Consider the following 12,151-nt stretch of genomic DNA (forward strand, 5'->3'; position numbering starts at 1 on the left):
CAGACTTGTATATGCATCAGTTACATCACAAGTCACTCTTTCAAACACCACTGAATATTGGTCCAACCGCTCAACTGTTGCTTTAAGACAAGTACTCATCCCAAGATTCAGTCTAAACTACTCCCAAAGAAAATATATCCCATCTTCTGTAGGATAACCAAAATAATATACATTACTCAAGTATGGTGTCACAACGTCACGTACAGATGCACCGAGACATCCCAGCCAAAGCAGAGAACCTCACATTTTCCGATATCATGCTCCATCTGTCAGATTTTTGTTCACTCAGGTTATCTATCTATGTCACTTTGCAAACTCTATATAAATTAATTTTCTACTTATCTTCACATTTGCAGCACAGACTGGCCCTTCATCAAAGGTATTAAAATGGATCAGAAATAGTTGAGATCTCAACACGGATCCCTGTGGAACTCCAATAGTTACAGTTAGCCAACTTGAAAATCATTATGTATCCTGGGCCTGTTTCATATTAGTTAAACAATGCTTTATCCATACTAATATAACACCCAACACAATCAGCGTATTCTTGCGTAATAAACTTTTCTATCACATCTTATTAAATATCTTTTAGAAATCCAAATACACAATATTTACTGGTTCCCCTTTATTCATTCTGTCCATTACATCTTCCTTGGATGGCATGGTGGCTCAGTGGTCAGTACTGCTGCTTCAGAGTGCCAGGGACCCAATTTTGATTCCACCCTCGGGCAACTGTCTGTGTAGAGTTGGCATATTTTCCCTGTGTATGTGTGGGTTGGCCATGCTAAATTGCTTATGGTTTCCAGGGATGTGAGGGTTAAGTGGATTAGCCACGAGGAATGCAGATTTACAGGAATTGGATAGGGGATGGGTCTGGGTGGGATGCTGTTCAGAGGGTTGCTGTGGACTTGATGGGCTGAGTTACCTGCTTCCACACTGTAGGGATTTTATAACTTTGTCAATCTTTAGTTGCATTCATGTAAGAATAAAGAACGGTACAGCACAAGAACAGGTCCTTCAGCCCACTGAGACTCTGGATGTAGGTTTGCTCACTGAGCTGGAAGGTTTGGTTTTAGATGTTTCATCACCATACTAGGTAATATCTTCAGTGAGCCTCCGGATGAAGCCAAAGGCTCACTGAAGATGGTACTTAGTATGATCATGAAACCTCTGAAATTGAACCTTCTAGCTCAGTGAGCAAACCTACATCCAGAATCTCAACCTGAGCTACAAATCATCTCAAAACTTGCTAACACCACTGAGACTGGGCCAACACATGATGCCTTTTTAAACTAAAAACCTTTTGCCTCTATGCAGTCGGTATCCCTTTACTTCCTGCCTATTCATATCAAGATGCCTACTAAACATTGTTTTTGTATCCACCTCCACCATCTCCTCAGGCAGAGAATTCAGGCACTTACCACCCTCTGCGTTTAAAACAAAACTGCCTCTCACATCTCCTTTAAACTTCCCCCCTTTACCTTACACCTGTGTCTCCTAGTAATTGACATTTACAGCCTGGGGAAAAGAATTCCGACTATGAAATTCTATTTGTGCCTCTCATAACTTTGTAAAGTTCTGTCTGATCACCCTCATTTTTCATGTTCAAGTGAAAACAAATTAAGTTTGTCCAATCTCTCCTCATAGCTAATACCTTCCAAACCAGGTGACATTCTGGTAAGTCATTTCTGTACCTTCTCCAAAGCCTCCACATCCTTAAGGTTGTGTGGCAGCCAGAACTGCAAACAATATTCCAAATGTGGCCTAACTAAGGAAAGCTTAGTGAGGAATACAAGAAATATATGATAGGCCTTCAAAGCTGAGATGGTTTGCGTAAAATGTAAAATTGTCAAAGTATATTATCAAAATGAGGAAAGATGAATCATCTGAGGATAGACAGATAACAAAGGAACTGAATGCTGAAACAAAACTGAAAATGAAATTTACAACATTGCTACTTAACAAATATAATTGAAATGGGGTCAGAATGTGGAGGATGCAATAAGAAATTGAAAAGCAATGTAAGAAGGAAAAGAATGAATGAGAAAAGGTTAACAGGCAAAATAAAAGGGAATGGAAAATAAGGATTTGTGAAGAAATACAATAGTTGAAAGAATATTAGGTTGATGGGAACAAAAAGCTTGAGGAGAGGGTGTGACAGAATTACTGACTGCATAAAATAAATTAATATCACAATAGATGAGGAAGAAGTAAAAATGTTAAATAGGATAAAACAGAAAGAAGGAGATACTAAGTAATTTTGCATCCGCTCAAATTTAACAAGACACTTTATCCATAGAGGATGCATCCAAGGCTTAGGGAAACAAAGATGGGGACATAAGAGGTTCTGTCCTACATCTTTCAATCATCCTTGGACATGTAAGATAAACCTTGTGCACAATAATCAATACCATTTGTGATCTCTCAGATACTGAAATAACCCATGTCCAAATGCAGCAAGACTCTGACAACAATCTGGCTTGGGCTGATAAGTGGTAAGTGGCAGCTGTACCACCCAAATGTCAAACATTCATCATCAGAATATAGAAAGAGGAGTAGGCCATTCAGCCCATTGAGCATGCTCTATAGTTTAATATAATCAAGCTGATCAAACACTTCAGTACTTTTTGCCTATATATTCCCATATAATCTGTGACACCACTAGTAATAGGAAATCTAACAATTTCCACTTTAAATATACAAAAAGACTAATCAACTCAACAAGAGAGAATCTAACCAACTCTCCATGACATTCAACAGCATTACCCTTGCTGACATTACCCTTACCCATCCCTAGCAGCGTTCCGGAAAGACCATTCCCTCTCGACTCCCTTACCAGGTCCACACCTCCCCATCAGCCCACACCCCATTCCTGGCACCTTTCCCTGCCACCGCAGGAAGTGCAAAACTTGTGCCCACCCCAGTCCCCTTACCTCTGTCCAAGGCCCCAAGGAATCCTTCCATATCCATAGAAATTTAGCTGTAGCTCTACCAAAGGCATCGACTGCATCTGTTGAACCTGATGTAGTCTCATTGGGGGAGACAGGACACCTTCTTGCAGATTGTTTCAGAGAACATCTCTGGGACACCTGCCCCAATCAATTCCACTGCTCTGTGGCTGAACACTTCAACTCCCCTTCCCACTCTGTCAAGGACATGCAGGTTCTGGACCTCCTCCACCGCCAAATTTGTTACCACCCGACGCCTGGAGGAAGAACACCTCATATTCCACTTGGGACCCTGCAACCACATAGAATAAATGTGGATTTCAATAGCTTCCTCATTCCCGTCACCCCACATTATCCCAGTCCCAAGCCTCCAACTTAGCACCACTCTCCTGACCTGTCCATCACTCCCCCCCCGACCTATCACCTTCTCCCTCACCTTCATCCACCTATCGCTTTCCCAGCTATCTTCACCCCAACCCTACCCCCCTCCCATTTATCTCTCAGCCCCGACCTGCAAGCCTCATTGCTGATGGAGGGTGAAATGTTGATTCTTCTGCTCCTTGGATGCTGCCTGACCTGCTGTGCTTTTCCAGTGCCACACTCTCAGCTCTAATCTCCAGCATCTGCAGTCCTCACTTACTCCTTGTTGACATCCCCAAATCAATAGGAGAAAGTGAGGACTGCTGATGCTGGAGATCAGAGCTAAAAATGTGTTGCTGGAAAAGCACAGCAGGTCAGGCAGCATCCAAGGAGCAGGAGAATCGACATTGGCTCATGCCCAAAACATCGATTCTCCTTCTCTTTGGATGCTGCCTGACCTGCTGCACTTTTCCAGCAACACATTTTCAGCTTTCATCCCCAGATCAATAGCCTGATTGGTTGTATGCTAAGTAGGATCCCTATGTAGAATTAATATGCTACATAGAATCCCTACAGTGTTGGAAACAGGCCTTTTGGTGCATCAAGTCCACACCCACTGTCTGGAGAGTAACCCACCCAGACTCATTCCCCCACCCTATATTTACCCCTGACTAATGCACCTAACCCACACATCCATGAACAGTATGGACAATTTAGTGTGGCTAATTCACCTAACATGCACATCTTTGGACTGGGGGGGGGTGGGAAGCTGGAGCACCTGGAGGAAACCCATGAAGGCACAGGGAGAATGTTCAAAATCCGCACAGACAATCGCTCGAGGTTGGATTCGAACCTGGGTCCCTGGCGCTGTGAGGCACCAGTGCTAACCACTGAGCCACCATGCTAGTATTGACCAGAATCTGAACTAAATCAGTAATCCAAATACTGAGCCTAAGCAGCAGACAAAAGGTGAGCATTCTTTTGTGAGTAACTCACCTCATGACTCCCCAGAAGCTGTCTAGCATAAGCACTTATCAAGGGAGTGATGGAATATTCATTATTTGTCTGCATGAGGGAAGCCCCAACAATCGCTTGACACTATCCATGTTAAAGCATTGACTGCTTGATTGGCACCACCTTCATCATTTCCCTCATCAGCAATACAGCGGATGCTACCTCCAAGATGCATCAAAGCAATTTGTCAAGCTCCTATGCATCTTTTACTCTTGTTCTTTCTGGTGATAATGGTCATGGATTTGGAATGAGCTGTCAGAGGAGCCTTGATACTTAAGATACTTGATACTTGATACTTAATATCTCATGGAAACAGTAGGGGCTGTAACAGTAAAGGATTCCTTGGATTCAGTTTTGATTTCTATGTTCAGGCCTGGAGTGTGATTTGAAATCTCACAATCTTCTGACTCAGTAATACGCAACAATTTGGCTTCCAACTCAGTACAGATGACCTTAAAAGGTTGACTGTTCTCAAAGAGCATTAAAAAAAATCACTTTGTTCAGATGTGGGGAAATAGCAAGTAGGGATAAGAGGTGCTCTTTCAGCTTGGTGACCCATGACCAGTAGCGCTCCACATGGGGCCACAACTGTTTACGATAAATATTAATGACTTGGAAGAAGGAAGTGAATATACTGTAGTCAAATTTGCAGGCAGTATAAAGTACAGAGAAAGGCAGTTTGTGAGAGGGATGCAAACAGTTTACAGAGAGATATTCATAGGTTAAATAAATGGGCAAAAAGTTAGGAAATGTAGCATCATGTCAGTAAATGTGAAGTTGCTCATTTTGATAGGGAGAGCAAAAGACTGGAATTTCATTTACATGGAGAAAAATTGCAGCGAACTGCAAGACAAAAGGGCATGGGGAAGATTTATGCTTAAAACACAGAAAGCTAGCACAGAGGTGCATCAGGTAATTAGGAAGGCTAATGGAATGTTGACCTTTATTTTGGCGGGGTGGGGGTTGGTGTATATGAGGAGGGATGCCTTGTTACAACTGTACAAAGTGCTGCTGAGACCACATTCGGAGTACTGTCAGCAGTTTCTTAAAGAAAGGTACCATTTGATTGGAGGCAGTTCAGAGAAGGTTCACTAGAAATCCCTGAAATGGAGGGATTGTCTTATGAGCAAAGGCTAAACAAGTTGGAACTCTGCTCACTGAAGTTTAGAAGAATGAGAGGTGATCTCATTGAAACATATAGGATTCATCAAGGGGCTTGACAGGATAAATGCTGAGAGGATATTTCCCTGCATGGAAGAGTCTAGGACCAGAAAACATAGACTCAGAATAATGGGGCAGCAATTTAAGACTGAGATGAGGAGAAATTTCTTCTTTCAGAGGATTGTGTCTCTTTCAAACTCCTTGCCATAGAGTGGTGTGGGGGCAGTGTCCTTATATATATTTAAAGCTGAGATAGAGATTCTTGATCAGTTGGTGAATCAAGAGTTATGGAGAAAGGGCAGAAGAGTGGATGTGAAGAATTTCAAATCAGCCATGATCCTATTGAATGGCAGAGCAGGCTCAAAGGGCAGAATGATTTACTCCTGTGTCTATTTCCTATGGTCTTATAGGTAGGACGTTTCTTATATTACTAAAAGGTAGAATTGAGGATACTTAAACCTACATCTATCAGTTATTGACCCTTCTGCTACTGGAATCAGTTTATCCCTAATTTCCCTGTCAAAATCCTCTGAAGTTTTGAACATCTCAGTTAGATCTTTCCTTAACCTTCTCTGTCTGATTGCAAACCTGCCAGTTTCTGTCTTCCCTCCATGTACCTGATGTCTTAAATATGGGTAAATCTCATATGCAACTTTCCAGGAGCCTTGACAGCCTTCCTATGCTCAGAACTGGACATGCTACTCCAAGTCCTCCAAGGCAGACTTCAAGATATACAACAATGCAGAGTGGCTAAGCAGAGGCTGATAGCCAAGTTTGGTACGCATGAGGATGGCCTCAACCAGGACCTTGGATTTATGTCACACTGCAGGTGACCCCGCTACACTATACAGTCTCTCACATTCACACTGCTATATACTCACATACTCACACAGATCCTTTCTCATGCACACACATACTCCCCTCACACTCACACCCAAACACACACCCTCTCACAGGCTTATACTCCGTCACACTCATGCACACACTCTACCAAGTATGCACGCACACAAAAATATGCTATTACACACACTCACACTCTCTCTCTCTCATATACACGCACACAAATACACACACACTCTTGCCCCCACATGCATGCACGCACATACATATAAATGTATGGTATGAATTTGCATTTGTAGAATTGTAATTGCAGATACATTCTATTTTGTTTAAAAAACACACAATCTGCAGGCAGTCAATGCAAGCAGTCAATCCATGTAACATTTTAGAAATTCCGACTTTAGAAATAGAACCAGTTTGGCTCAAGGTTGGGATACAGACAGACACTAACCTCACACCTTTAATGCATTGTCTGAGCTGAGATTTCTTTTAACAAAACCTCAGGTTATCTTGAAAATGTGACTGGAAAGAAGCTCTGGGATTTACATATTAATGAACTGAAACCTGCAACTCATTCTAAAAGATGAAAGACTTAACAGCAATCTAAGTTTGTTCAGATCTTTTGCTTTAAATTCTGTGCCTTATGATCCTGCTTCGCAACTATATGATGATGGAACTGTGCTCTGAAAGCTGGTATTTCCAAATAAACTGGTTGGATTATAACCTGGTGTTATGTGATTTTTAGCTTTGTCCATCCCAGTCCAACACTGGCAAGTCCACATCATGTACTCCAGCTGAAACTAGAGCAGTGATTTATAAAGCTCTTATATAACTTCCTGGATTTTGTATGATAAAACTTTGAGTATAAATCAAAGCTGTTGTATGGTTGTATATCTTGTCCTGCAACCTGCAATAATTTGAGGATGTGCTACCCTGGGTTATTCTGTCCGTGCAAATTCCTTTTAAAATGTTATTCTTTTATTGGTATTGCCTCTTCTTGCTCTTTGGGCAAAATGTATCACTCCTCACATCTCTGCATTAAATTGCATTTTTATGTCTCAAAACCATTGCGTGTCTTGAAAGGCTGGTGGAAGATTGAATACTCTGTTAATCCAATGGGATCCAGGCAAAAGAATTTCCTGTCCAATTCTTACCTTCACAAATATATGAAGATAGTGCAGAGCTAATTGCGCAGGTAGGAATTTTTCCCCATTGATGTTCATAACAGCTACTTATTAATACAGCTATTCTGACTCTCATGCCCAGCATTAAGTCTCAATGGTTGGCAACCTTATCAACACCAATAGCTTTTATACAAATTTTCAAATCATGCAGCATTTTAATGTAAGCACACACAATATTGCCCTTCAAGCTCCACTCCAGAAACTTGAATACATAATTTAGGCTGACACTTCAGGGAGCATTGCACAGTCAGAGGTGCCATTTTGTGGAAGAGACATTAAACTGAGGCTCCATCTGTTTGTTCAAGGACGTGTAAAACATCCCATGACAATAATTGAAGAAAAACAGGATAAATCTTTCACTATACATTTCTATTTATACCCTCAACTCCTATATTAAAAAAAAGTAATTTGCTTTGGTTGGGATCTTGCTGTGTGTAAACTGACCACTGGGTTCACTAAATAATGACTGCACTTCAAACATTGTCCATTAACTGCAGGTACTTTGACGATACAAATTCTCTTGTTCTACAGCTTCAGTAATATTTTATCATCAAATTTTGATCCAAGGTTTTATTTTCTATTTCCCGAACTTAATTATTGATAATCAGAAGGTTATACAGAATACTTTTAGGATTCGATAGCCATCTGGGGGCAATGAGAACTGCACTGCTGATAAATCAAAGCTGCTAAACATTATCACTTCAACTTGCATGCAAGTGTCCACTTCTTACAGTTGGAAACACTCAGCTAATCCTGCCCTCTAGAGGTAAAATTAATTTACAATAAATCTTTTCAGATTACAATTTAGCCATTGAAATAGTGAAAGGATGACCCTTTAGAACTGAGATGAGAAATTTGCTCAGCCAGAGGGTGGTGAATCTGATGTATACATTACCACAGAGGGTTGTGGAAGCCAAGTCATTAAGTGTATTTATGACAAGAATAGATAGGTTCTTGATTGGTAAGGGGATCAAGGGTTATGGGGATAAGGCAAGAGAATGCAGTTGAAAACACATTGACCATGATCAAATGGTGGAACAGACCTGATAGGCTGAGTGACCTAATTCTGCTCTTACATCTTACAGTCTTATGGTATGATAATTGGTGAACAGTCTGTCCTCTGCATTTAAGTAATAAGGAAATGTGTTAAAATTCAGAAGACATTAACATACTATTATCTACATGGATTGATACATGGACTAGAAGTCAGTAATAATCTAGGGCCTGAAAGATCATAACTTATAGTTATTGGCCAAGTTTAACTATATTGCGACCAAAGCCTTATTAGTCTGTCTGTGAATTCAAAAGAGTTTATTTTGCAAACTAAATTGTTAAAGAATCCCTATTGAACATAATCATAAGCCATATAAGTAAATGTGCAGTTTTCCATTTTGGACTGATAAAATGATAGATCAGGGAGTACAATATCCATTTACAAGAATGATACCTGCACTTCAGGGATTAAACTATGAGCAGAGATTATACAAATCATATTTGTTTACTCTGGAATTTTGAAGGTTTATGGGTGATATGATTTAAAAAACAGGATAAATAAAGATAAACTTTTTCCAATGCTGAGAGATTCTAGAACCGAGGGCATAGTCAAAAAATGATGGCCAGACCATTCAGGAGAGATGTCGGGAAGCACTTCTAAAACACAAAGGGAACTCTATTGTATAAGCAGCTATGATGTGGAGGTGCTGGTGTTGGACAAAGATAGAAGTTATATGATACCAGCTTATGGTCCAACAGGTTTATTTGGAATATAAGCTCCAAAAGCTTGTGTGTTGTGTGACTTCTGACAAACAGCTATGGACTCAGGACCAATTATTAATTTGAACTCTGAGATATATAAATTTTTGTTAGGCTAAGGTATTAAGGGATATAGACCAAGACAGGTATCTGGAGTTAGACCACAGATCAGCCATGATCTCATTGAGTGACGAACAGGCTTGAGGGGCTGACTGGCTTACTCGTGTTCCCATGTGTCTATATAACATTGTGTTCATTTTTGATCAATATGTTACATTTAAGCTCTGGTTTGCTGATCAAGGTAACATACTTCACTTGTTTAAGGAAAGGCTCCCCATAATTTCTCCAGATAACCAAAGATGGGTCAATTGCTTACGCGAATATTTGCTTTAAAGTGAAATTATGACAGATGTTTTATTTTAAAAAATGTAATTTGTTTTAATGGTGATATCTAGAACTACTTCCTTGGATTGCTGCCCAGTGCTAACATTGGATTGTTAATTCTTCTGGATACATTAATGAACTGACATATTATATTTTTCACTGCTGATTCCAGTTTGGTAAAATCAACAGTATTTATTATATCCAGTGAAGGTTGGGGAAACTGTTGTTTGAGGATAAACAAACGAATGATTGCACGCTGCAGAAGAACTATCCTGTCAGTCGGCAGCTGGCTAGATCAAGATGTTAATGGCTGTACTGGCTGGGATTAGTTTCATGATGCTGTTCAGAATGTCTTCCAAATTAGTTTGCTGAGTTTCCATCTGACTAAAGCTTGAAGGGTAAGAACCTAGAGAACAAGTCTCTTTGAAGTTGTGGGTAATTTTGAAAGATTGGTGGAATTTCTCCATGCCCTCCTGAAAATCCCAAACAACAATATGGTAACCGAAGATGGCCAGTAAGGGAGTCTTGTGAGCTTGGAGCAATCCATCAGTTGGATCACGAAGATGTTGAGTGTCACTCACTTCATTGCACCACGTGGGTGGGTTTTGGCACTATTATGTCTCAGGTTCTGTTGAATATTATAAGGAAAAGACTCAATAGCCACTGAAGATGAGTGGGGTGGGGGGGGAAGGGGTCATCATAGAACGTAGAACGTAGAACATAGAACATAGAACAATACAGCGCAGAACAGGCCCTTTGGCCCTCGATGTTGCGCCAACCGTGAACTATTCTCAGCTCGTCCCCCTACACTATCCCAAAATCATCCATGTAAGGATTGTTTAAATTTCCCTGGTGTGGCTGAGTTGATTACATTAGCAGGTAGGATATTCCACGGCCTTACCACTCTCTGCGTACAGAATCTGCCTCTGACATCTGTCTTATATCTATCACCCCTCAATTTGTAGTTATGCCCCCTCGTACAAGCTGACATCATCATCCTAGGAAAAAGTCTTTCACTGTCTACCCTATCTAATCCTCTGATCATCTTGTATGTCTCTATTAAATCCCCCCTTAGCCGCCTTCTTTCCAATGAGAACAGACCCAAGTCTCTCAGCCTTTCCTCATAAGACCTTTCCTCCAGACCAGGCAACATCCTGGTAAATCTCCTCTGCATCTTTTCCAATGCTTCCACATCCTTCCTGTAATGGGGTGACCAGAACTGTACACAATATTCCAAGTGTGACCGCACCAGCATTTTGTATAGTTGCAGCATGATATTGCAGTTCCAGAACTCAATCCCTCTACCAATGAAACCCAACACAACGTATGCCTTCTTAACAGCACCACCCACCTGGGTGGCAACTTTCAGAGATCTATGCACATGGACTCCAAGATCCTCTGCACATCTACACTATCAAGAATCTTTTCATTGACCCAGTACTCTGCCTTCCTATTATTCTTCCCAAAGTGCATCACCTCACATTTAGCTGCATTGAGCTCCATTTGCAACCTCTCAGTCTAATTCTGCAGTTTATCCAAGTCCCCCTGCAACCTGTAACATTTTTCCAAACTGTCCACTACTCTACCAATTTTAGTTTCGTCTGCAAATCTATTAATCCATCCACCTGTGCCTGCGTCTAAGTTATTTATAAAAATGATAAACAACAATGGTCCCAAAACAGATCCTTGTGGCACACCACTAGTAACTGGACTCCAGACTGAAAATTTTCCATCAACCACCACTTGCTGCCTTCTTCCAGAAAACCAGTTTCTAATCCAAACTGGTAAATCACCCTCAATTCCATGCCTCTGCATTTTCCCCATCAGCCTACCATGTGGAACCTTATCAAATACTTTACTGAAGTCCATGTATACCACGTCAACTGCCCTACTCTCATCTACATGCTTGGTCACCTTCTCAAAAAACTCAATGAGGTTTGTGAGACGCGACCTGCCCTTGACGAAACCATGTTGACTATCTGAAATCAAATTGTTGCTTGCTAGATGATTATAAATCTCATCTCTTATAATCCTTTCCAAAACCTTTCCTACAAAAGAAGTAGGGCTCACTGGTGTATAATAACCTGGGTCATCTCTGCTGCCCTTCTTGAACAAGGGCACAACATTTGCAATCCTCCATTCCTCAGGTACTAAATGTGTAGAAATGATGACTCCAATATCAAAGCCAAAGGCTCTGCTATTTCCTCCCTAGCTTCCCAGAGAATCCTCAGATAAATCCCATCCAGCCCAGGGGACTTGTCTACTTTCACTCCTTCTAGAATTGATAACACATGTGCGTAACTAACGTCGATCCTTTCTAGTCTAATATCTTGTATCTCATTCTTCTCCTCTACAATATTCTCCTTTTCCCGAGTGAACACCGATGAGAAATGTTCATTTAGCACTTCTCTGATCTCTACAGGGTCCACACTCAACTTCCCACTTCTGTCTTTGACTGGCCCTATTCCTAACCTAATCATCCTTTTATTCCTCACATATCTCTAGAAA

Source organism: Hemiscyllium ocellatum, chromosome 4 (genome assembly GCF_020745735.1).
Source record: "Hemiscyllium ocellatum isolate sHemOce1 chromosome 4, sHemOce1.pat.X.cur, whole genome shotgun sequence".
Taxonomy (NCBI): domain Eukaryota; kingdom Metazoa; phylum Chordata; class Chondrichthyes; order Orectolobiformes; family Hemiscylliidae; genus Hemiscyllium; species Hemiscyllium ocellatum.